Genomic DNA, 25825 nt, shown 5'->3' with positions numbered 1-25825 from the left:
CACCTCCCCCAGCCTGGAGCAGATGGAAGACGAGGCCCAGAGGCCCAGCACAGACCAGCCAGTGGCCTGCATTGTTTTTTCATTTCTGTTGCTCAGGTGACTGGGGTCCTCTACAGAGAGAACACAGAAGCGTCAGCTGAGTGGGGGTGGTATGTGTCATCCATCTTCCGGGATGCTCGGCTTGGAAACTGCCATGTTTTTTCCAATACACAGCGAGCGTGCCGGCCGGTTCTGCAGAGAGGGTCTCTGTTTGCTGGTAGGCATGCAGCCAGAGCTAGACACGTCCTGGGGTTTTCTCCAGACCGTCTGCGGCTGGCTTCACCTGGGGAGAAACCACACCTGAGTACTTGAGTCCACTGAATAAACGACAGTCTCTGCTGTATTTGAGAAACTTGGGAGTCATTCATACTGTTTCCTGCTCATACGTCTTCATTACCCAGCCCATTAGAAACAAAAAACGGTGCCACTTTTAGGGTGTTAGGCCCGTCACAGGAAATTTAAGAGAAACGTAACCCCACCTGAATAGAAAGAATTAATACAATTCCTTTAGCCAGATGGTGGGGATTTTAAGTCTCCCTGAGGCCTGCTCTATTTGAAAGTGTCACCCCTCATGGGGCTTTCATGGGGGTCTACATGGCCTCACCACCTCTCCCCTCTGCAGGTGAGCCAGCCTTGTCACCGAACACCTCTGCTCACCACACCTAAGCCGGGTGCTTTCAGGAGACTGCTGGTTCCCTATCACTGTGGACGCCTCCTAGAACTGGGGAGAAAGGGTGGGGAGTTGGTAATATGAGGAGAGTGAAGACGATAAGTTATTCAAAAACTTCCAATAAAAGATATTTGAAGCCTGGTAGGTGTTTGCCACTCAGCCCCAAACCTTGTCTCGGAGAGACGTCAGTGAGTCTTGGGAGATAGGAGATAGGCAAACACAGAAGGCGACCACACTGGCTTGCCTGGGACTCAGGGGTTTCCTGGGATGTGGGATCTTCAGTTTGGAACAAGACGCCGTGGGTTTGCCCAGGATGAGTTGGTCAGCCTTCAGCGTGGGACATAGGCTCCTGGGCTGGCCAGTGGGCGTGCTCGTTGGACCACGTGGAGAGTGACCATCTTCCTGAAAAGGAGCAGGATGAGCAGAGGAGCAGCAAAGCTGAGGTAAGACCCTGCTTTGTGGCTTTCATGCCTCGTCTCTTCTTCCCCCGGCATCCTGTCGGTGGATCTGTTGCTTAACACAATTATTTACAGCAAGAAACTGCTGCTGAGAGATGCTGGAAATGTAGCATGCAGTCAAAGCAACTGCCCGTTTCATGACAGACAAACCTACACATCGGCCCAGCTCTATCGAGAGTCTCCCCACCAAGGGCTTGATGGGGTCTGAGATCCAGAAACGCTGCATTCAGTCTTAAGATTTTCTTCTCAGGGTTGTTGCAGACACTCCAGGCTTGGCGCGTGGCCCAGAGCTGGTGAGGTTTCACAGATGGATTGAGGATCGGCGCTGGTACGTCACACGGGCTGACAGCACTCCCGAGTACAGGCTAGGAGTTGTCACCAGCTCAAACCCCAGGAGTTTCAACAGGGGCCTCTTGCCTTGTGTTAATGAAATCGCCCAGGATCAATTAGTAGATGGTCGTTGAAGAGGTGGGACCCTTTCGGGGGTTTACCCAGGGAGGGGAAGGGCAGTAGAATGAGCATAGCCTCCTCCAATGCCCTGCTCTTCTGCCCCGTAGCCACGTGGGGCTGGTTCCCTGCGAGTCCTGAAGAGGTCGCTGCCGGTGCGGTCAGAGCCAGAGGGGCACTTTTCTGAAGGTCCCCAGAGTTGCACGGAAACCTGGGGTATCATCAACTCTAGGCAGGGGCTTTGGTGTACACAGAAATGTATGTGTATGTACATTGCAGGGTGGGGGGGAGGGTTGGGGTAAGAGGAAGGGATCCATAGCTTTCATCAGGTTTCCAATAGGATCTATCACCCCACAGTTAAGGTCTGCTTGCCATGCTTGTGGAGTGATAGGTCAGCCCATGGCTTCAACTTTCAAAGTACGAGTATGTGCGGATGACTCAAAATTTCTCCAGCACAGACCTCTTCCTTTGGTTCCAGGCCCATCCAGGACATTTGTCCTGCTGTCAGGATATTTCCACTTCTGTGTCCCGTGGGTGTCTTCGTGCCAACACATGGAAACTCAAGTTAATAACTGCTTCTCTTTCTACAGTCCCTGTTTAAATGAAAGTCACCCTTCACTCAGGTCCTAAACACCAGAAACTCGTGCGTTATCGGAGAATCTCTTTCATCCGCCACATCTGACTAACCTCAGGTGTATGTTACCTCAGGAAGTACCTTTTGATTCAACTCGACCACCTTCTTCTCTCAATCCCAACTGCCGTAACCCTCACTGAGCCAGAAATGTAAACCACAGTGTCCTCTTGCCTTCACGGCCCCGTGTCCTCTTGCCTTCACGGAGGAAAAACCCCTCAGGTACCTGTCTGCTTCCCCAAGGAAGGCCGAATCAGAATATCTTTTGAAATACAGGCTAATCTTTTGTGTCTCAAAGACAACTGTAAGCTTTGTGAGTCTGGAGTCAAAGAGGGGAACCCTGGAATGAAGGCTCCACTAGCAAAAGGAGAGAAGATTCTGGAAATGCCACTGTGTTGTGTGTATCATAAATTATAGGTAAGTGATATCAATCTCCACAAGTCACATTGAAACTTGTTTTTTAACTCAACAATGTTTTAAAATATATGTATGTTTACAAACCTAACTACAGTTTATTCATTTTAATTGTTCTATCGTCACATATTAGTTTTCCATCTTACAAATAAACCTTAGTTTCTATGTCATTCCCCTACTTAGGACAGTTAGTTAACTTCCACTTGTTTTCTGTGACACAAAGCGCTGCCATGTCACTCCTGAGCGAGCATGTGTGAGGACATCTGCAGCTCGGCTTTGGTGAATATTATGAAATTGTCCTTTGAATTGGTTTATCGTTTTACAATCCCAGTAAGAATGTGTTTTCAATCTTGCTAGCATCCTGTATTACTGAGCTATTAATATTTTTCAATTTGAATGATATAAAATGTTATCTGGTGGTTTCAATTTTTATCTTTGCTGAAGTAGAATATCTTTTCTTAGTATTTGGCCATGTGGGCTCTCTATGAAAAACCTCTTCATTTCTGGGCACTTAATTCTTATGAGTAATTTGTCTTTCTTTACAGGTTCTTTTACAGGTTTCTTTGTGGGTAAAGGGTGGGTCTACGGTAAAGCTGTAACCTGGGAAGGGGAGCTGCAGTATGTTCTTATGATCGTCTATTTTTGTAAAATTTGTAAATGTAAGCTATTTTAACACAATTTGGTGAAGACCAGTTTTTCTTTCCACTCCCACTCCCCTTCTGTAACACTCGTTTTTATGTTGGGTGGTGTTGGGCATTTTTGGAATCTGACTAAAAGGAAATTGAGTTGAAAATACATTTCCTTTGGATTTAGTGAAATAGTATATTTATGGGACTCTCAGTCTCGTCCATGATATCACTGCCCCGTCCTCCCATTGCAGAAATGGCATCTGGGGACATTCTACTGCTCATGACATGAAAACACAGTGGCAGAGACTGCACTGGGATACAATCATGTCCTGTGGCACCTGGCACCAGGAGAGCTGGGTAATGGAAGAGAAACAAGATGGAAACATACATGCCCAGAAGCTGCTGTGCAGAAATTTTATCCAGTCATGAGGCACACAGGCCTGGAAGCGGAGAACTCAGAGATCGCTGACACCTTGTCAAAATGGAAATTGTTTCCGGCCAGGAATAAACTCAGTAAAGCAGCAAATACAACCACAAACGCAGCACACGCTTTCTCTTTTGATGGGGGTTCTGTAAAATGGGCTGTATTAGAATTCCTGGATTTGTAAGGCACAAACCTGTTGCAATACTATAGACAGCAGATACATGTGTAATGGTTCAGATGTCAAGGAAACTTGATGTAAGTTTTCCAAAATTAAACAATTAGAGAAATTCATAGGAAATTACCAATAGCTAGTTGTGAAGGTGAAATAAACTGCCCTGAAGTATTAGTACCCCCGCCCCCCCAAAAAAACCCCATGACACCAAAGTTTGATCAGTTATATTAGAGAAAAGACTGAGTTATTGTTCTACAGAAAATAATATTACAAAAATCACCGTAGGAAGAGGTGATCAGAGTATGTAGCTTAAAAAAAATGCAGGCAGTTAATACAAGTATGTCCTTTTTGGCCGCGTCTCCTGCCTCTGTGTGTGCCCATGTGACTAAAAGGGGTGTGGATTAGTTTCCTGGGACCGCTGTAGCAAAGTACCACAAAGTAGGTGGCTTAAAACACCCGAAATGTGTTCTCTTCACAGTTGTGGAGCCTAGCAGCCTGAAATCAAGGTGTCAGCAGGGCTGTGCTCTCTCAGAAGGTTCTAGGGGGACCCTTCCTGGCGTCTTGCTAGCTTGTGATGGGAACTGGCAGTCGTTGGCATTCCTTGGCTTGTGGATGTGTCACTCCCCGCAGCTTCTGTCATCACAATGTGTTCTGTCTGTGGGTCTGTCTGTGTGTCTGTTTCCTCTTCGTCTTGAGGTCACGCTAATCCAGTATGATCTCAACAAATGGCATCTAGAGAGGCCCTGTTTCCAAATCAGGTCACTTTCTGGGTGGACATGAATTTTGGGGGATGACGCTCTTCAACCCAGTACAGGGTGTGAGCAAACTGTCATGTGTGACTTCCAGGAAGTGTTCTTAAAGGGAGGCAGGTGAGAACATCTTAGCCTTCCTTTTACTTGTTGGCTGGAATGCACATGTGATACATGGAGCATAGCCGCTGTCTGGAGCCATGAGGTGGAAGCCGTGAGATGCAAGAACCAGACAGGAGTCTGAATTCACCATCCTCTTTGAACCACCACATCAGCCTAAACCTCTTTCTTTTGGGCTTTGTTTACAAAGAAAAAAAAATCACCTTCGGTCTCGTTTAAGTCCGTTATTTAGGGTTTTGTCTTATTCGTAGCAGTTACGTCTATTCCTAATTTTCACCATGGCTTTTTATTAAAAAATTAAATCATTTAAATTATGCTTATTTTATGTGCCTTTCCTGATTGTCCTATTATTAGCTCACGTCCTTGGGTCTAGTGCCCCAGTGTACCGAGTCGGCAGATTGCACCCATGAGAGCGTTCATCCTTGTGTGTTGGTACGTTTGGTCGCTGTGAGTCATGGGAGTGTCGTTTCAAGAAGGTTCACATTTGTGCCTTTGGCTTCTCACCAGCTGCTCTGGTTACTACTGCTGCATAATTAAGAATCTCAAGCGTAGTGCCCCGAACCACCACCCTGTGAAATGCTCCTGGTGTCTGTTGGAAAGGAATTCACAAAGGGCATTGTCGGGATGGGCTTGGCCTCCAGAACGCCTGGGGCCTCAGCTGAGAAGGACCAAAGTGGGTGCGGAATCCCCTGAAGGCTTCGTAGTCACGTGTGTGGTGGTGGACTCTGGCTGTGGGCCGGGGCCTCGGCTGGACTTCTTGGCCGGAATGCCTGTATGTGGCCTCTTTCGCGGCTGCTTGGCTCATGGCAGGGCTGGCTGGGTTCTCAGAATGAGCATCCTGAAGAGAACCAGGAAAGAGCTGTGTGGCACTAAAAAGGCCAGTGGTTGCCAGGGATTGTGGGGGGAGAGAAGGATAAATAGATAGAGCCCAAAGAATTTTTTTAGGGCAGCAAAACTACAGTATGATACTCTAATGAGAGACACACGTCATTATCCTTTTGTCCAAACCCATAGAATGTATGACACTAAGCGAGCCCTAAGGCCAAACTGTGGGCTCCGGGAGATAATGATGGATGTGTAGGTTCGGCTGTAACAAAAGCACCCCTCCGGTGGGGGACCTGATAATGGGGCAGGCCGTGCATGTGAGAGGGCAGGGAGCAGAAGAGAAATCTCTGCACTGTCCTCTCAATTTTGCCATGAGCCTAAAACTGCTCTAAAAAAAGTATTAAAAAAAGCCATCTTGCCTTTTCTGATGCAGGCTTGGAAGTCATACAGCGTGACTTCTGTCATAGTCACAGACCACCCAGATTCAAGGGGGAGGGAATGCCGACTTTACCTTTTGATAGTAAGTGTGCCAGCGTCACATTGTGAGAGGAGCACGTGGCATGGGCAATGTGTTTGTGGCCGTTTTTGATAAAAAAAAAAAAAAAAGCCTGCCATATCAGTCCAGGACCAAGTTTAATATTAATGTCTCAACTTAGGATTTTCTTGTCCCCAGATTTTGAACCAACGCTAAATCCAAAATCTTAGTATAAAGTTTTGAACTATCAAGGGAGAATTTTCCTCCCACCCGGAGCCCAGGAGAAGATGGATAACCTTCTATGTAATTCTTCCTGTGTCAGTTGGTAGACTTTCCAAGGTCCTCTGACAATGACACTGCAGCGTTTCGTAGGTTGCGGTTTCTACCATTGCCTCAGTTTTAGTTTTTTAGGCATCTTTCTTCCTCACTGGACGAAGCTCCCCAAGAACAGTGGCTGTGTCGCCTTCATTTCTGTTTTGTGTAGCAACTGACACAAATACATGGGACACATGTAGAGGCTCAGCGACTGCTTCTGAATTGAACTCCCCCCTATTTTGATCTCATGCCTCTGTCCTTTACTAACCATTCATTCATTCCTGCTGACTTCATTGTTTTATCTTGATGTGTATTTTTAAAAAGTTATTTGTTGTTGACAGACTCCCTGGGATTCCTGGAGACACAGAGGGCCATCTATCTAGATGAATAAATAATGTTATGAGTTTAGCATTTATCTGGTTCCATGTATTTGCAAGGCAGCGAGCATAAATATTTCAATGCAATGCACTTACAAGTGAGCAGGATAGAAAAGTCTCTCCCTGGTTCTGTGCCGGCTCAGGGTGGTGCTTCCATTCTTGTTTTTATCCAAATACAAAAGGAAACACAATTTCCATCTCCCCTCCCTCCAATCTATCCCACAGGAACCCTGAAAGTCCTTTACAAAGGTAATTTCAGTGAACTTAGCGTTAGCTTTTTGTCTCGAGCGTGTTTGCAGTTGCTCCACAGGGTGCCCTGAGCCCTTCCTCGTGGGGAGCTGCACAGACCTTGACGATGACTCGCATCTGCTGGAGAATTCAGTGTGGATTTCAGATCCTTTGTCCCCCTCAGCTGCCCTGGCGCTGGTGCTCCGAGCTCTCTGCGGGGGACAAAGGAGCCCAGAGAAAATTACAGAGCTTATGTTTTCCTGCCTCATCCTTCCTCTCCAGTTTTGCACCCGGGGAGGATATGGGCGGGCCCCTCGAATGGGATTCAGGAGGGAGAAAGAAATCATCGGAGGGCAGCTGGAGAGGAGCAGGCGCCAGCCTCAGGATTTCCGTCTGGCAGTGTGGCCGGCCACCTTGCATCAGAGCTGGACGGTTCAGCGCCACCTGCGACCCGGGATTGGGCCTGGAGCCTATGGACCACCCACTGGGATGTCTGAAGATCCCTGCTAGAGGTCCCGGCCTCTTTCCCGCACCAACCTCGCAGGCCCGACACTAGGTGGCAGCAAAGCCCCTTGTCCCCGCTGCGCCCTGGCCGTCTTAAAAAAACGTTAAAAAAAAAAAGAAAAAGAAAGAAAGAAAAAAAAAGTGATACTGCAGGTTTTCCTTTTAGAGAAAAAGCTGCCCCATGCAAGACTGGCAGCTCTAAAGGGAGCCATAGCAATAACTGGGACGTCATCAGGACGAAAGCTGCCTTCTAAATAGGACAGGCCAGCAAAAAACAAAAGAACCCCTAAAGCAAGCCATCATTTATGAAACCGCTGAGAACACAACGCGATCGGGTCTTGATGCCTGGGAGCTGACACTTCAGCGATGGAGGAGGGCTCGGAGACAGAGCTCGTGGTTCTGAGGCCCTTTCTCCCCGCAGCTTGGCAGCTGGCTCTGGAGGAGGCAGTGCTGCTTTACTGCCTGTAGGCCCTGCAGTATTAAATGAGCGTCTTGTAGATTAAGAAACGTGTGGATCTCAGCTGGGGGCTTTCTAATCGACAAGGATGAGCTCGGGAGGAAGAATCCATGTGCTTCGAAGGCAGAGACTTCAGAGAGGAGGTGATTGGACCCATTGCATGACAGCCCTCTTGCGAGCTGCGTCCCAGAGGCACGAAAAGGACAAGTGGGGGACAAAGAGGCGGTGACAGCACGAGCACTCTCCGCGGTCCTGAACATTTGAGTCCTGTCTCCCAAAGACCAACTGGTTCTTAGGATTTAGTCAGCCCACCCCCACCCACCCTGCTCCCCACTCCCGCCCACAAAACATTGCTACTTCAATAGGATTTTCTTTTTCAGAGTGCTGTCAAAGTCCTTTCAAATGCCAGCCTCTGTTCAGCTGAAGCTGTTACACTTGCAAAAGCGATCTTCTTGCTGAAGATGAGCTTTTCAGCCTGCTTGGAAGCTACGTACGTGTCCGTGGAGACGGCAAGGAGAGGAGAGAAGCTGTGGAGAGGAAGCCAGAATCAGAGCCCGGGGTGAAGGTGGGAGGGTGGGGGGACGGCCCTGTCAGACACCCCTTCTTTCTCTCTTTCTCCATCACCCTAAGCAGCCCTGAATCTTGAGGGCAGTTGAGAGCTGTATGTTTACAGAGAATAAGAAACACAGGTTTGCCATCTATGGGCCTGTGTTGATTTCTTCACTTTTCAAGTTCTCCCTGTGACTTCAGTGAGACGGGGACACGGCCATGTGCCCTGTGTCTTAGGAGCCTGGGTGAAGGGGTGACATAAATCCACTTGCCGTGCCAGATCCGTGGATCACGTATCCCACACAAGTGCCTTGGAGTCTTATCTTGCTAATATTTATCCATTGCCTGAAATCCCTCCTGCTTCCGAAAGCTTTCCTTAATTGATGAGTGAGAGTCCGCTGGTAATGAATCCCCTACATTCAAAGTCTACAATTCTATTTTCACATAGTACCTCACTAAAATTAGTTTCTCTGCTGACAATCTAAAGGGCGGCCTGGTAAATGGGCGGATTTATGCTAGCTTTGCTCATCATTTGCGTTTTCTCTGTGTGCTGCGTCCCAGATTTATTCCTGCCCGAGGGCATGCACCTGTGGAGGGGGCGGGGCCAGGAGGGGCGCTGCGCAGGTAGTCAGACGGCCTGGCGCGAGCTGTGGAGGCCGGGAGGGCCCGGCTGCGCAAGGCAGGCTGACGGGATGGGTACTGTGCCAGGGGGTTCAGCGCGGTTTAGGGTGGCCAGGATCTGAACCTCTCCAAGGGGTCATGAGCGTTTGGGTCAGAGTTTGGGGCTCTTGGGGGAACAAAGGATCCGCTTCATTCCGAGCCCCTAACCTACAAAGGCACATATTCTCACTGAAGGCAGGGCTTGGGGACCCTCCATGGCCATGCCAGGGGGATGCCGGGCCGGCTGGCCTGAGTATCTCCCATGACAGACACCGGGGGCCCTGGCTGCTGGAGAAGCCCCGGGTCCCGTGACATATAAAGTCCAAATGGGGACTGACTGTGGCCCATTCGCAGCCGCCGCCTGTGAGCAGCTTGAGGGACCTGGGCTCCTCCACGGGGCGGGCCCCGCCCCCCCCGCCCCCCCCGCCCCCCGCCCCCCGCCCCCCCACCCCCTGCCCCCCCCAACCCCCCCACCCCCCAGACCCGCCCCCCCGCCCCGCCCCCGCACAGGTTGTGCGCAAACGCGCCAGCTCCACACCTGGAGGCGCAGGCGCCCCGCCCGCTGACGGTGCGTGGGCTCCCTGCACGTGGGCTCCCTGCACGTGGGCTCCCTGCACGAGGTTCTGGCGGGCGTCGTCTGAGAAGCCGGGCCCCAGGCGCTGCCGGGCCCCAGGAGTGGCTCTTGCGGGGCCGGGCAGCTGCCTGACGCTCAGCCCTGAACCACCCAACGCGCCTGTGCCCATGGCAGAGCCAGAGAGGACCGCCCGCCTGGCCCCCCGGGCGCCTGGCCAGCGTGTCCCCCGCTACGGGCGCCCCAGAGCCCGTCAGGTGGCGTGGCCGCGTGGACACTCATGGTGGCGGCTGCCGCGTGGAGCCACTTGCGGGCCTGGGCTCCCTCCGTCCTGGAGATTGGAGGCTTTGGGGTCCCCGGCTGCAGCTCACAGGCCTGCTGGAAGGGTGAGTACTGCCCTGCGTGGGCAGCAGACTTCCGTGTCGTCAGGGGCCTGGATGGAGCTGGCCCCGTCTGGAGAGGCCAGGCCATGGCGCCGTCTCTGGGGTGAACATGGCATCTCCAGATTGCAATCCCTGACCGACCCAGTGGCGCTTATTTCCCCTGCGGGTTGGTCAAGAGGAAATTCAGCCACCTTGCGGGGGAGGGCCTGGTGGGCCCACAGGTGTAGCCTCCCACGAGGGACACCTGGAGCCCTGGCTCTGGAAAAGCCTCAGGTCGCGTCCTGCATCAGCTCCCTGTGTGGTCTGGCTCTGGCCAATGTGCAGCTGCTGCCTCAGGGCGACTTGGGGGAGGGGTTGGAGGGGCGCCCCCCTCCCCGGAGGCCATGCAGGCGGTGTATGATGGGCCCAGCCCCAAAGCCGGCTGAAGGGGTGTGTGCTGTGCCTGCAGCCCAGTGCACGGGAAAAGGCATCTGAGAGCCACGGCGATTCGCCCAAGAGGTATGTGATCTCAGTCCCTTCTGCCTGGCTGGTTGCTCCCTCTGTGGTGGTGGGCTCCTGCGGGGTCTCTGGTCCGGCTCCCCACATAAGAACGCAGGATGTGGTGAGGCCAAAAAGGAACACCCACGGAGCCATAGGTACGGGAGTCATATCACTATGGTCTCACTAGAGGCTGGGTTTACACGACATGCAACCTGCTGTCCGCTTTGCTGTCAACCAACCGACTCTCCTCCATTCTCCTCCACTCTCCTCAACTTTCCTCGCCTCTCCTCGCTAGCTGCAATCCGCCATGCTAACTGCAATCCACTCTTGCCAGCCACCATCTTCTTGCTAGCCCCCATTCTCTGCTAGTGTAGCCACGGCAATTATATTCGTGGCCAATGGCTCACTGGTTACAGCTGACGGCCAACTAGTCACAGCTGATGGCCATCCAATCACAGTTGATGGCCATTTACTACCCGAGCCAGCACCTTTCCATGTGAGGCCAAGAGCCTGGAAACTGCTCTTTGGGGCTCTGTCCGCACACCCTCTCAGTGATGTGTCAGACAGGGAGCATTCCTTTCTGTGACCTTCTGGTAGGGAAGAAGAGTCCTGCTAAGCACATGTAGGACTGGCTCAGGAAGGTCGGGTGTTAGAAGAGAGGGCTTGGATTTTCAGAAACAGTATGAGAATCCAGGGGCAAAGGAGATGCTCCGGATGCAGTTTTATGGAGAGACAAGTCAAGTAGCTTTAAGTTTCAAGCAGGAATCTAGTTGGGGAAGTTACGTAGCTCTAAGTGACGCCTCCGTGTCTCCCACTGGAGCAGCCCCTCCCTCGACAGTTTAACTCTCCAAGTCGTCTAAAATGGCTTTTAAGATGATTGCTTACGTGGAATCCCAAAGATCTTTGTAGTCCCTTGTCTTGACAGGCAGTATATTTTTCTTTCTGTAAAAAGCCACTCCTGAAGTGGCAAAGAAAATACAACAGCATTAGAGAAAATTTAATAAAATCATAAAAATTGTTTTCCATCCTCTCACTTGGCAGAATTATTTTTATCTAGCATATTATCTTCCTTATGGGTACACATATCTGCTGAACAGCAATCAATCCAAATATTATTTTATACTGTAGTATATTTATTTAATTTTATGCTGTGCAATTTCTCCCATATTTTTGTAGACTTTCTATTACAATTTTAATTTCTGTGTAATATCCCATCTTGTTCATGTACCAAAAATGATTAAACCATTATGAGACCATTGGACTTACTTAGCTTTTAGCAGATATTTTTGAAGGCATAATATATGCGTGGGACTGTGCAAAAGTGTCATTTTATGCTGCAGTAAACAGTTTTCTGCCCCTGTATATTTTTTTCTTCTTATTGTTTCTTCAGGGTTAACATCCTTGGAAAGGGATGGCTGGGCCAAAAGTTGTGAATTTGTTACCCTTGCTTTGCATTAACCATCCAAAATGATTGTACCAATTTATCTTGTGACAAGTAACAAATGAGTACACTAATTTTGCCATATGCCCACAAGCATTATCTTTTTTTATTTTTATTGTGTTTTTCCAAAGGCAGCATTTCATTTTCCACAAAACTGAAATGGCAGGGAGAGAGCAGGATACACTCCCCTTAGGTCACCTGCTCTCAGGCTGTGTTTATATAATGGCAGGGGTCTCTTAATCAGGTAACTATACTGTCTTTTATTTCCTTTACCACTGTATGCATCTTGTTTTTTCCCCCTTAAGTTGAAGGGAAATGTTCAGCCATGGACTCAGATTCATATCATCCCTTTGCTTTAACACCTCCAACAAGTTCCTTGAAGACAGACCATATATATGAAAGGTGGGTGAGATGGTGGAGGGTTTGAGGGTAGCGTGGTTGCAGAGTGACTCAAAATAGAGCAGCACCAAGTCCGGCAGAAGTCCGGTCTGGCACCTGCTGTGTGAACTTCCCCCCGTGGCACCCCCACTCTGGGTGCTGCCTACAAGAGGAGCTTTGAATGGCAAGGAAAGAATCTTATCCACAGCCCCTAGGGGAAAGCATGGTAGGGAAAGGAAAGGTCTTAGGAGGGCAGGCTTCCAAAAACTGCTCAGCATGATAGAAAAGGTTTTTGAAATCTTGTTTGGATCCAGAAATCCTCACTCTGTAGAGAAGCTGATTCAAGATTAAAAAAATGAATCTTCTCTTGTGATTCTCTTATTATATTTATTCATGCTCATTTCCCCCCAGTGTGTTTCCAAAAGGGGCTGACGCAAGTTTCCTTTTCTCCAGAAGGGAGAATAGAAAAGTGTAAAGAGTGAGGCCCTCTCCACTCAGGCGAGGCAGTGACAGGCTTTGCTGAAGAAATATTTAGGCTTGACTTTAGAGCTTCTGCAGAAATCGCTGAGACGTCACAGAGAGCTGCAGGCAGAGAAGCAAGCTATTGACACAGATCACATTCAAAATCCCATTTCTTAGAGATTCTGAATATTTTGAAATGGATCTCTTCCTACAGGAAGTGAGCATCGTTCGACTTTTTGAAAAACAGAGCAATTAATTTGCAAGCTCAGGGAAATAGTATATCACCCTTTCTGCCTGGCAATTTAGGAAAGTGTGTTCTGGGCTATCTCAGTGGAGAAAAGTATATATAATATTTGGACACTGTTGTTGTCAAATGTATGGAGACCTGTTGGAACAAACAGTACCCTTCCTCAGCCTGTGGGATGGTGTCTGGTGGAGGAAGAGGACTCTGTCCTTTGTCCTGTTCAAGAATTGTAGCCATGACTTGATGGAAGAAACATTTTAGAATCCAGCGGGTGAGACAATGCTCAGAGGAACCTAGTAACAATGATGATAAGACCGGGATTTGAAAATAATTTTAGTGGCCTGAAATAATCGGCTGAGACTAACACGATGAAGTGAAAACTTCATAGATTTTTAAAAAAAGCAGTTGTTGAAATATGGGACAAGAACTGTTCCTGGGGAAAGATAAGGAGTAAGAAGCGACAGCCGATAAAGGGATCGTGAGAACTCAGAGACGTGCAGGGCCTGGCTTGCGTGTGAGGGCGTTTGCCTGAGGACCCCGGGCCAGCCCACCTGGGACGGGCCCACTGCAGACTTGCCATCTCTAAGGCTGATAGGGAGTCAGCCGTGTGGTCAGAGCAGGCTTCCAGCAAGCAAAACCCAAAAAAGGGGTGTTTTAAGGAAGAGGAGAGGAGAGTAAGGGAGACGTGAGAGATCATTTTAAGGCTTGAAAGAGATTTCATGTAAAAGTGGGACTGACTAGATCTGGGTGGCGTCAAAGGCCAGAGCTCATTCTTTAAACCCACTCTTCTCCGTATCGAGTGTTTCTTCATGCTGCATATTAGCAACGGCACCATGATAGTTATGTGTTTCCGGGCAGTTTCTAGAAGCAGGACCACTTGGAGTGTGACGCGGGGCTGTAGTGTCTGACTGCCCTGGTTCGAATCCTGGTCCTGTTTCTTTCTAAGCATGCAACCAGTCTACTTCTCTGGCCTCCATCTCCTCGTCTGTCAAACGGGGGATAATAACTGTACCCACTTCTCGGGGTGGCAGTCAGCCTTCAATGGATGCCTTTCTGCAAAGAGCCCAGAAGCGTGGCTGCCTCTGTTCCCAGTTACTGTTTTCTGTTCTTGTTTTTTGTTATCACCACGTGAAGATACAACCCTAGAAGCAGGAACTCTCTTTTGTTTCAATTCTATGGCAAAGTAGGTGCTCTTTAAAACGTTGGTGAGGGAATAGTTACAAATTTCAAGCAGCCAGATGTTATTTTGTTGTAACCAGAGCTCATCAAGAACAGAAAGGCTGTCTTGGGGGGCCAGTGGTGCAGGCATTGAGCCAAGATGTTGGGGGAGAGGGGCTGGTGCCCTGGGTTTGGGGCTGGGGACAGAGCCTCTCTGCTTAGGGTGGGGTGGTGGATATTCAAGGAGCTCTGCAGCTTCCGAGGAGGGAAGTGACCTGATGAAGTGACAAAGGTCATGCCTGGGCAAGAAGTACACTGCGTAACTCTGGAAACCAGTGACTGTGCCAGCCAGGACTCCTTTCGGGGTGAATAACAGAAACAGACTCTGGCTTGCTGCTCACTGGGAAGCTGGAGAGGCGGGCTTGATAGGCAGGTGGGGACCAGGTGGGCTGCTGGGGACTGAGGCAGGAGCACAGGTGCTTCACGGTCATAATGCTGGGTGATGCGGTTCCCTGGCTTCTGCAGTATGGATGGGGTATATGCTCTCTCCTAGGGAGACTCACGGAATCGGAAATGGGTTTCTTGCTGGACCTTTGGACAGTGCACAAGTGTCCGCTGGCCCCCCTTGCTGAATGCGTATCTTCCCCAGGAGCTGGGAGGATGTGCGGTCCTGGTTGGTGACGTGCAGTGTGTCTCTTTGTGGGCCACAGTGGAAGGCTGGTTTGAGGTCATTTAGTCCCTCACTGTAACCTGAGTGGTCTTGTAATGTTCGTAGCAGTCCTATAATATTAACAAAATGATGGCTCCCATGTTTGAGGGTGCACCAGACGCTAGGGATTGTGCCTGACCTTTTACATGTCGTACTTCTTATCATCCTCCCATCCTTGAGCAAGGTGTTACCTTTTCCATATTATAAATAAGACAAGTGAGGCCGGTGAGCATTAAGTAACCTCCCCAAGGCCACGGAGCAAGGGCGGGTAGGAGCTTGGATGGGTAAACCTAGCCCAGCTTCAGAGTCTGCTCTCTCCTCCCATCATGCAGGTGGAAAAGCAAGGGTGGATGGACGGCTCACCTTCACCTTTGCAAAATGCCAAGAGAAGATCCTTAGACTCGAACTTAGTCTTCTCTAAGTTCATTAAACAAAATTTTTACTTTTCAAATAAAGAAGCTCCTGAAAGTGACACAATGTAAGCCAGGCCTCGGGTCCAGCCACACAGGCACGTGTAAGGCGCCCTGGTCAGATGCAGCCCGAGAGCTGGCAGCTCAGTGTCTGCTAAAGCCGCCTGGCCACGCCTTTCTCTCCTCACCAGGAAGGACAGCAGGCAGTGTGGGGCCTGCTCCTTTTCCCGCCTCATCTTGATTTTTCTCTTTTCTCCCCTCCCTTCCCCTCTAATTCCCTCCTCTTCTTTTGCTGTCTGCCTTCTTCTAGCTTCATAATATTCCTTTTCTTTTCCCACTTTTGCCAGATACCTTAGGAAAAGCTCCCTCCATCTCTCTTTCTCCTCCTCCTCCTCCTTTTTTTTGGGTCTCCTTTGTTTTCTCTTTTATTTAGTCCATTTGTGGACAAAAGACAGCAAAAAACATTCTTATTATCTTTAATAAGTGCATGACTATTTCCACCATGTACCTGTGTAAAGGAAAGGCACGTTCTAGATCGGAGGTGATATTATTTAGACAACGGGGGTGGCTGGATCGAAAGTTCTGGAAGTCTTTTCAGAGAATCCACTCATTTTCAGGTCCCCCCACCTCCACCTGTAATGGCCCCTGCTTCCTTCTCAAGCTCTGGAATGCAGTGAGCAAAAGCATTTGGTGACGGGCGGTGGGCTAAGACTTGGGAGGCAGAAAAATAATTAAAGAAGGAACGTTCGTGCCCTCAAGGAGCTCTCAAATCTAATTTTACTCATTATTTAAAATCATATTTTGTATTCATTCCTTGTATCACACTCATCACCCCTACACCCCCAGTAGTGATTTTTCTTTTTGCAGATGTGCACTATTTCAGCTGCAGTTTGGGTGGAAATAAGTTTTTGCAGGTGGTTTTGCAACCTAGCCACCTTTTATAAAAATAATTCTATGGGGAAATGCCTTTTAAGTTTACAAAAACCAACTTCCACAGTAACAGCACGATCCCTTCTCAGGGGCACCTGCGGGGCACTGCTCGAGATCATTAGACTGATTTTGGCTCAAAGACATCTCTATCTGGCACCATCTAAGGTTTAGGGGAAAGGAAGTGTGGCTCTCAGTGTTTCTTCCCACACTTGACCTTATCCTGACACTAGGAAAACACCAAGCTTGAAATGACACCCCGAGAGATAGAGACAGGTTCGTACCTGGGGCCTGTTCTCTCGACCAACCATTTGCTGTGATGTCTGGGGTCTGTCTTTCTGCCCGTTCTCCTGTCTTGGCCCTTGCCCGCCACTTTGCCTGGCTCCTGCCACTCTTGTCTGTTGGGGATGCTTCCAGATACCACTCTGTCCGTGGGAGTCAGGTGGCGGTCTGGGAAGGGATGGAGATATGGAGAAGTTAGGGAACGGGGTGCTGGGATGGGGGGTCTCCACTGCGCAGGGGTGGCACGGGAAATGCAACGAGGGCTGTGCGGGTCCCAGTGCATGGTGGGGCGTGCGCTCATGATGCTGATTATTGCACACGGTGGAAAGCGTGTGCTGGAGAAGAGGGAGGGAAGGAGGGAGGGAGCGCCGGCCCCAGGAACACTCAGAAGGGGTGGGATTCAGTCAGCGAGTTCCTTAGTCAGTGGTCACTAAACACTATTCTTTGGCCAGCAGCATATGAGGCAGGGTGAGAGGGGAGTGTGAAAAAAAAGAGCATGGGGTCTCTTCCTTGAGAAGCCCCCATTGCTAATGAGGAGAACACACTAATATGCAGGGATCAACGGAGGCAAGGTCTGAGACCATACGTAAGGTGGCATGATGCCATGCGTACAGACGACACGTAGGCAATCCAAGGAAGGTCAAGGCCGCCGTGGGGTGGGAGGGCTGGGAAACTACATGGAGGAGCTGGGACGTGAGTTGGTTCTTGGAGACGGGGAGGAGGGCAGGTTCGCAGAGAGGAGGGAAGACACTTCGGGTAGAAGAATAACCAGCTGAAGGAGGAACGGGCAGCAGAGCTGTTTCACGGGTAAAGGGACGCGTTCCCCCTGAAGGAGGAGCTGGGAGGGAGATAGGAGCACAGTCCTGCTGGCCTGTGGAGTGTAGATTCTTGATTCTAAAGTCAGTGGGGAGCCACTGAAGATGTTTGGCCCGGACAAGTGCCATGGCTTGGATCAAATCATGGTCAATATTCGAATAGACCCAAATATTTTTAGAGTTGGAAGTATCCTAGAGAGCATCACGGTCAAGCCCCTCGTTTTATAGGTGAGGAAACTGAATCCCAGGGAGGCGAGAAGGCCGTCCAGTGAGTCCGGGGTCTCTGATCCCACCCAGGGCTGCAGGGGGCCTTCCCTTAGTGTGTCAGGGCCCCGTGCTCTTTGGGACATTGCAGTTTTGAAAGTCCATTCTTTGTGGCCACTCCTGGGGAACCAGGCTCGGCTTGTGCCCCTTCCCACCCTCTGTCCATCTGGGATTTGAACGTCCTTGGAAGAGGTAAGAGAAAAACCTTCCTGAGCTGAGTCCAAACAGGGATTATATCTGACATAATTGGGGAGTTGGAAATATGGCTGATGACTAATTTATCACACAGCTTGGACATTTGCTCTTTCATCAAGTATTTATTGAGCACATACCAGGGAGTAAGCACCATGCGACATGCTAAGAAGACACTGGGATTTTTTTGGCCAGTGGAAAACTAGCAGTTAGAATATAGCTTAGGAAGTGCCCTGAAGGAGGTGAAAAGCAGGGAGTCTGAGGGGGATAGGGAGGCCCCCCAGACCTCAGTGTGGGCGGGTTTAGCAGGGTGATGGACAGTTAAGCCAAGAGCTGGGGGAAGAACTTCCAGGCAGAAGGAAACACCAAATAAAGGCGGGAGTGGGGAGATAAATAGAGAGAGAGATGGGGACCCTGGTACCTCAGGGTCTGCCCTTGGCTCAGCGTGCCTGCTGGCAGGGTATGAGGGACGAGACCAGAATGGTCAGTGGAGCAGATAATGAAGACACTTTTAGACCACTTAAGGAACTTGGATTGAAGTGGTAGGTGGGGGGAGCCATTCTTTGATTCAGTAGGGACTTAAGGCACACTTACCGGTGCCAGATATTGTTGTAAAACCAATATTAACCTCAGTCTGTCCTTCAGGCAACTCTGAAGAGACAGATGCTGTTATCACACTCATTTTACAGCTGAGGAAACCAAGGCTTGGGGAAGTTAAGTCACTTGCTCAGGGTCGCCCAGGTGGTGATGGGAGAGTCTGGTCTTGAGATCACGCAGCCCAGCTTCCAGACCCAGGACCTCAGCTGCTGTGCGTGTGGCCTCATTTACGGGTTTTAAGCAGAGAGGTGACATGGTCAGACGTTTCCGAGTCGGGCCGGGTGAGTAAATGAGCTGTGAGGAGCTGTGTTTGAAAGCGGTCCAAGGGGGAGAATGTCCTTTCGTCCACAGCCAGCCCCAAAGGCTGTGTCTGCATCTGGAGGTGGCAGCTGCTCCCTGCGCGGTGTGGCGTCTCTTGCAGGCTGAGAGATGCTTGCTGTGGGTGCTTAGGGGAAAGCAGCAGCGTGGACCCCGGAAAGTCAGGATTAGGGATCTGTGGGTGCTTCCCAAGCCTCCTGTGGAAAGTGTGGGAAGGAGTCAGGTAGACAGCAAGCAGGCACGGTGGACAGTGAGGGAAAGGCACAGCCCACAAACCCTCCATGGGCAGAGGCCTCCCCCAGTGGACAGCGGTTCTGAACGCAGGCAGGACTGGGAGCAGGGAGAGTGGCTCTCAGCTGGACAGCTGGACGTGCGGACCGTCCATAGCAGTGAGGACTCAGCCCGTCTGGCCGGGGAGATGGGGGCCTGCTCTGTCAGGCTCTGCCATGTGAAGACGGCCCAGGGCTTGTCTGCAGCACGGCTCCAGGGCTGGCCCTCACCCTCAGCTGGGCGTCTGGGGCTGAGTAGCTCAGGCAGTGGTGGGCAGGAGCTCCTCCAGCTGGGCCTGCCTTTACACCTGCAGGTTTCCCTTGGCGTTGCTGTAGGAAAGCTAGCTGAAGGGAAGCTAGAGACGAGTGGCCGAGTGGGCCTGGCCCAGCAGGAGGCTGTGCTCAGCCTTCACAGCATACATTCCCCACCACCTGCCACAGCGCTCAGTCAGCACTAGTGAATGAGTGAATGAATGAATGAATGAATGAATGAACGAACGAACGAACGAACGCACGCACGCATACTTGCCTCACGCATCAGGAAGTCCTCCGAAGTCTGATTTGTAGCTGGGGGGGTTGAAGACACGAGGGACCAACAGATATAGGGGTCAAAGGTGCATACAGGGTTTTGTATTTTGGACACCCAGATGGGGGAAGTGTTGGGGGCATCATTCCCGCTCTGGGGGTGGGGGGGGCCGTTGCCTCGGACACAGACCTCGTCCCTTATCATTTGAAAGCCTCTGAGCTACTCTCTTGAAACAGAGAGACGTGACCTATTATTTGGGTTAAAAGCTCATCTTGCAAGAAGCCCCAGCTGAGCTGCCCAGTGACTGGGGGGGAGGGTTCCAGGCTGTCTGTGCCCTTCCCCCCGCCCCACTGTAGGCTGACTCATCCTCCTCTGTGACAGACAGATTGCGTCTTGAGTGGGAGCTGCTCGGCAGAGCTCAAAGCTGTTCCCAGACAGTTACAGGAATTACAGCCTGCTGGAGGGAACAATCGTTGAAAATATGTTCTTTTAATGATAGTTTTTATTATCCTTTTAAAATGGGTTCCTAAGAGGAACAGCAGGTCCCAGTGTCTTTAGAAAACCTTTGCTTTTCTCCTTGGGGCGCTTGGTCCGTTGGCTCTGAATTCTAAACCCTGCCGTGGCAGGTCAGGCCTGACTTGTAGTGCCTGTGTGTCTGGCATAAGCCCTGGACTTAAATCCTTTTGTAAGGCTGCTGCCTCGGGATCAGACTCTCTGGGCGTCTTCCCCCCAGCAGATGGTAGCACCCAGGGATCTGAGGCCTTGGCAAGACCTTGAAGACAGTTATTGGCTCATTATCTTCAGGATATGTCAGAACAGAGCTGACAGCTGTCAAGGCCTCCACGGCAGCCAGAAGGAGCAGATACTGTGTGCAGTATTTTTCTAAGTCCCCAGGCTGAAAGCTTACCTCCCTAGGAAGAGACCTGGCTGGCAGGGGTCCTCACTGCTTGTGTGTGCACCCCTTAACCCCAGATGATTGCTTTTGGCTCTGTTCTGTGGGAGATGTAGTGAGAGTGAGATTTCTAACCATTCCTAGTTTGCAAAACTCTGGTAGTGTCATGTAGCCACTGATAGAGCAGGTGGCATTCAGGTCCGTTTTTATTGTGTGAACGTGAATGAGCGAGGGCTCTCAGAACAGAGGGATCATTGCTGGATGTTATCGTGAATCGGCTGCATGGAGGAGTGCTCTTCTGGCTGGTTAGCCCAGTGCCATCGAACAATGGTTTGCTGAGTGCAAGTGGGAAGTTGGGGGCAGAAAAGTGAAAGGTAGTCCCACTTCAGGGATGTCACAGACTAGTGAATGGGTCCCAGAGAATTCGATAAAAGTGTCGAGAGCTCAGCTTCCTAATATATGAAATGGAGGTAATCAAACAAACCTAATGGTGCCCCTGTGCTATCTGCAGCATGACGTACAGTAGCCAACATATGGAACGAACCTACGTGTCCACTGATAGACGAATGGATAAAGAAGACGTGATATAGGCCGGCCCGGTGGCTCAGGTGGTTGGAGCGCGTCCTCTCAACCACAAGGTTGCTGGTTCAACTCCCACAAGGGATGGTGGGCTGTGCCCCCTGTAACTAGAAAACGGCAACTGGACCTGGAGCTGAGCTGCTGCCTCCACAACTAAGACTGAAAGGACAACAACTTGACTTGGAAAAAAAGGCCTGGAAGTACACACTGTTCCCAATAAAGTCCTGTTCCCCTTCCCCAATAAAATCTTTAAAACAAAAAAAAAAGAAGACGTGATATAGACACACGTATACATATGGTGGCCTATTACTCGGCCATAAGAAAAGAACAAAATCGTGCCATTTGAGACAACATAGATGGACACAGAGGGTATCATGCTAGTGAAATAAGTCAGACAGAGGAAGACAAACATCATATGATTTCGCTGATATGTGGAGTCTAAAAAAACACACGAACAAACAAAACAGAAACAGACTCATAAACACAGAGAACAGACTGATAGTTGGCAGAGGGGTGGGGGCCGAGGGCTGGGTGAAAAAGCTGAAGGGGAATAAGGGGAATAAGAGGTATAAACTTTCAGTTAGAAAATAAACAAGTCATGAGGATGTAAGTTGCAGTGCAGGGTATTTAGTCAGTAATATCCTAATACCTCTGTGTGGTGACAGATTGTTACTGGGCTTCTCGTGGCAACCACATTAATTGGAATGATATAGTATGTGGCCTTTTCATACTGTCTTTTTTTCCCTTACTATGCATTTAAGTTTCTTCCATGTCTTTCCATGGCTTGATAGCGTGCTTCTTTTTAGCCCTGCATAATATTCCGTTGTCTGGATTATTTATTATCCACTCACTTACTGAAGGACATTGGTTGCTTCCAGGTTTTGGCAATTGCAGATAAAGCTGTGATAAACTTGCACAGGCAGGTGTTTGTCTGGACATACGTTTTCAACCCCTTTGGGTGGGCTCTGTGTTTTCTTTGGTGGTTGTGGCCTTTCTAGCCTCTGTCAGCTGGAAAGATGCCAGGGAGATGAAGTTCCCTGGAACGGTAGAGAGACAGGGACACAGGAACTCGGAACTGAGTGATCCCGAGTGCCAGTCTTTGATTCACTACTTGTTCTGCTGGCCTAGGTGCCCTCCATTTTACACAGTGGTGCTTAATCTGCAAATGCTATATGTGAGTGTTTATTGGTTCTTCATGTCTCTACTTCATCGCTAGTGTAAAACTAAACTGCGATGTCTCAGCTAGGTCTCCCGTCCCCCAGGTCGGTTCTCTGTCTGCGACCCCAGGTGCTCAGACGCACTTTGGTGTAAGTACAGGTTTTTCTCTGCCTGACTGGTGGGTATCCAGAGACCAAACTGTGTATCTCTTTGGTCTTTGCAGCACTTAGCATGATGAAGCCAGTAGGTAAATGCTTATAAGTGGTGTTGGTGATCCCACCCTCTCCCCATGCACAGGGTCAGGGGGCCGCAAACACAGCTCTTTGTAAACCTGTAGGCCAGTGTAGGGATGGGAGCTGGTGGGAAGGTGGAGGGATAAGGTGGAGGGAGGCAGGACGTCCCGCCTCAGGAAAAGCCATGTTATGTAAAGGAGAGAGTAGTGATGGGTTGGGAGTGCAGTGGTTAGTATACTACATCTTGTGGCAAATTTCTTCCGTTAAATCTAACTACGGTTCATTATGAAATATCAAGAACACCTTGGAAGACACCTTGGAAGGTAAGCAAGGTGGCAAGCAGCAGAGCAGAGCCTTCTAAAAGCAAGTAAATGAGGCTGAATAGTATTGCTCTTCAGATAAAATAATAGTGGTTGTGTAGATGGGGAGAAGTCAGTGTTCTGAGTATTCAGGAAACAGATGAATGGCCGTCATCTTCCTTCCGAAATGATTCCCAGCTAAGTTTAATGAAATGCTGTCATAGCAAATCAACTGCTTTTGACAGCCTGCCTGGAAATGTTTGATGGATAATTTCAGTGTCAAAGTGAATGGTGTTGAGAAATGTCCGGTGTTATGTTTTGTTTTATAGGTTTATTGTTTTTTAGAGATTCAGTTTGTTCATTTCTGAGGATATTTACCCCCTCTTAGTTTTTTTAAAGTCAGAAATACTTTTTCACACTTCGTGAGGACATACAACAATGTTAAGATAAGTTTCTGAGCTGGGTTGGTATTGTAATAAACCCCTTTTTAAATTGTCATGCTTTGAAGTATTAAGGGGTAGCGAGAGGAAAGTTGGAACATCAGCATGATAGCTTTTGTTGTCACGGATAGGTCTGTTTATGACCTTGGTCTTCTGTGTTGTATTTATGACTTCTTGGCGGAAGTTGTCTGAACATATTCTTTTCTGAGTCAAAGTACCTTCAGCGATTCTTAGCCATTTAGTTTTTGGGCTGTCACGGACCTGAATTGTTTGAGAAGCTCATGAAAGCCAGGCACACTTCCCCCAGAAAAAGGCTGCATATCCTTTCAGGAAGTTCAAGGTATGGACAGCAAGCTGAAGGTCCCAGCTTGGTTCATATTGAGAACTTACATGGTCCGCCATGCTCTCCTCTTTCCTTCTCCTGAACCCCTTCATTTCCCTTCCTCAACCAGCAGCTACACGAAGTGGGGAGTCAGGACACAGCTGCGAGGAGGTTACCATCTCCACGGAGTCTGCTTCTAGAACACGGTGCTAATGAGGGCAAGAGCCTGGATTTAATCCAAGCCTCATTCAATCGTGAATTCATTTCAGAGACAGCACTTGGGCAGGCGTTATGTACTGGGCTTTGCGACAGATCTGAAAGTGAACAGTGGCTAAGACGGGGTGGGGGTCGGGGCGGGGGCCTGCCCTGAAGGGACTCAAGGCTGGAGATGGGCTTAGAAACAAATGATAAAAGGCCAGGTCTTGGCTCCTTTATGAGGTCAGATGACATCTTGAATCTTAACCAGCCACCTCACACATGCATACCATTTCTCATACCAGGAAACAAGTGACAAAATTTCTCAGGAATGACAACTCAAAAATGCACGACCAATCAACTGTGAATGTCTCTATAGATTTCTCAGCAAGTTTCTGAGAGTGGGAATATTTTTGTTGGGTAAGTTCCTAGAAGTGGACTTGCGGCATCCAAGGCTTTGAATATTTAAACATGTAATAGGGAGACCCAGAGTGCCTTCCAAAATAGGTAGTGTCAGTTTCCTAAATCAGGAAAATTCCTGTCATGTATGGATGATGCTTCCTACTCAGTGATACATTTTGCAAGAAGTATTGATGTTTCCTTACGTGGGCCACTGGATGGATTTCTTTCCATCAAAGCTTACTTGTCTTCTCTGGGAGAACCGCGCTGTAAGACGGACCTCACCCTCTGTTCATCTACAAAGCGTTGGTTTTAGAATGTCACTTACCTTTGTCTTCCCTGTAGCCTGTCCCCAAACGTTCATCTCCTCGCCTCTCTCTCATTGGCTGCTCTGGGCCTGGGTCTCATTGCTGCTGTGCATTTCCCCTTTCCGCAATATCAAAGCAAAGTCACAGATAAATTGGGGTGGGCGATTAGCTCAGTTGGTTAGAGCCGGTGCTAATAACACCAACGTTGCTGGTTTGATCCCCACATGGGCCACTGTGAGCTGCGTCCTCCTTAAAAAAACAAAAAAAAGGCACAGATAAATTTCCCTGGGAACAAGTCACAACTCCACTCCCTGATTCTTTGTACTGTTTTCTGATGATTTGGCTAGAAGGTGACTAGGGAGACTAAGAACCTTTAATAAAGGCAGCTCCTTCTTTTCCTGTGCTTGCTGAGGTGGGTAAGGAGGGAGGAAGGATAACTCTTAAGTTCTGGAGACGCTCAGGGAATTAATCAAATCTGACAAAGGCCAGCGAAGCGCTGATCGCCCTGATCTGAAAGCCGGGCCCTGCTTTCCTGCGGAGATGTCCTCCCTCAGTGACGTCAGAAGTGGCTGTTGTTGCCTTGGCAACTAAGCCTCCAGCACACAGGCTGATTTCTGGACTCTGGAGCTAAAAATGGATCTCACTGTCCCCAAAGTGCATCTTAATCACAGGGCGATACTCTCCAGTACTCATGCAACCCGTCCGTCCGTGACGACAGCTTAGGGAGTGGATAATGTTGGAATATTCTGGAGGCCATGCAGGGGACCAAGAACTCGTTCTTTTCACACGAAAACCTTTGTGTTCTGCAAAAAGGACACTGCCAACCCGCCCTCTAACAGTTCTCCCTCCCACCTGTTTTACGTGAAAAGTCTTACTGAATCACGTGGGCCATCCCCCATGAGTCCTGTGCTGGGCTGGAGGGTGTGGGGGCACCATTAACGCCAGTGTGGTAGAGAAGGGGCTTCAGGCCTACTCAAAGCCTAAAAATTCTCAGCTGCCCCCCTCAACCAACACAGCCTTTGTCTTCCCCACTCACTCTCCGAGGGGCTCAGGACTTATGACAGTCGCAAGAGAGGGAGGCAGGGTTTCGCGGTGGCCAAACGCCACGTATTTGGGTCCCCCTGACCACTGCCTCTGCCACTTTCTGGCTGTGTGATCTGACCCATTAACCTCACTGAGCTCCAGTATCTTTGTCTGTAAAATGATAATAGTATTTGCCCCGTGGTTTGTAAGGAATCAATGACACAACACACGTAAAGGGCTTCGTGCGTAATAGGTATTCAAATAAATGACTGCAACTTCTCCTACTATGTTTCCCCGAAAATAAGACCTAGTCAGACCATCAGCTCTAATGCACCTTTTGGAGCAAAAATTAATATTAGACCCGGTCTTATTTTACTAGAAGACTGGGCCTTATATAATATAGTATAA

At 49.4% G+C, this 25825-nt stretch overlaps 1 long non-coding RNA gene across 1 annotated transcript; it reads right to left on the bottom strand.

Moving 5' to 3' along the window:
• Positions 1–18061: 18061 nt before the first annotated feature.
• Positions 18062–24898, bottom strand: LOC308487007. Its single transcript, XR_013991657.1, has 3 exons — positions 24766–24898; positions 24415–24643; positions 18062–18971 (listed from the first exon to the last, which is right to left on the bottom strand). It is a non-coding gene; the product is annotated as an uncharacterized lncRNA (long non-coding RNA).
• Positions 24899–25825: the final 927 nt, after the last annotated feature.

Source organism: Rhinolophus hipposideros (genome assembly GCF_964194185.1).
Source record: "Rhinolophus hipposideros genome assembly, chromosome: 19".
Lineage (NCBI taxonomy): Eukaryota > Metazoa > Chordata > Mammalia > Chiroptera > Rhinolophidae > Rhinolophus > Rhinolophus hipposideros.
This window is presented reverse-complemented; position numbering and strand designations above follow the sequence as displayed.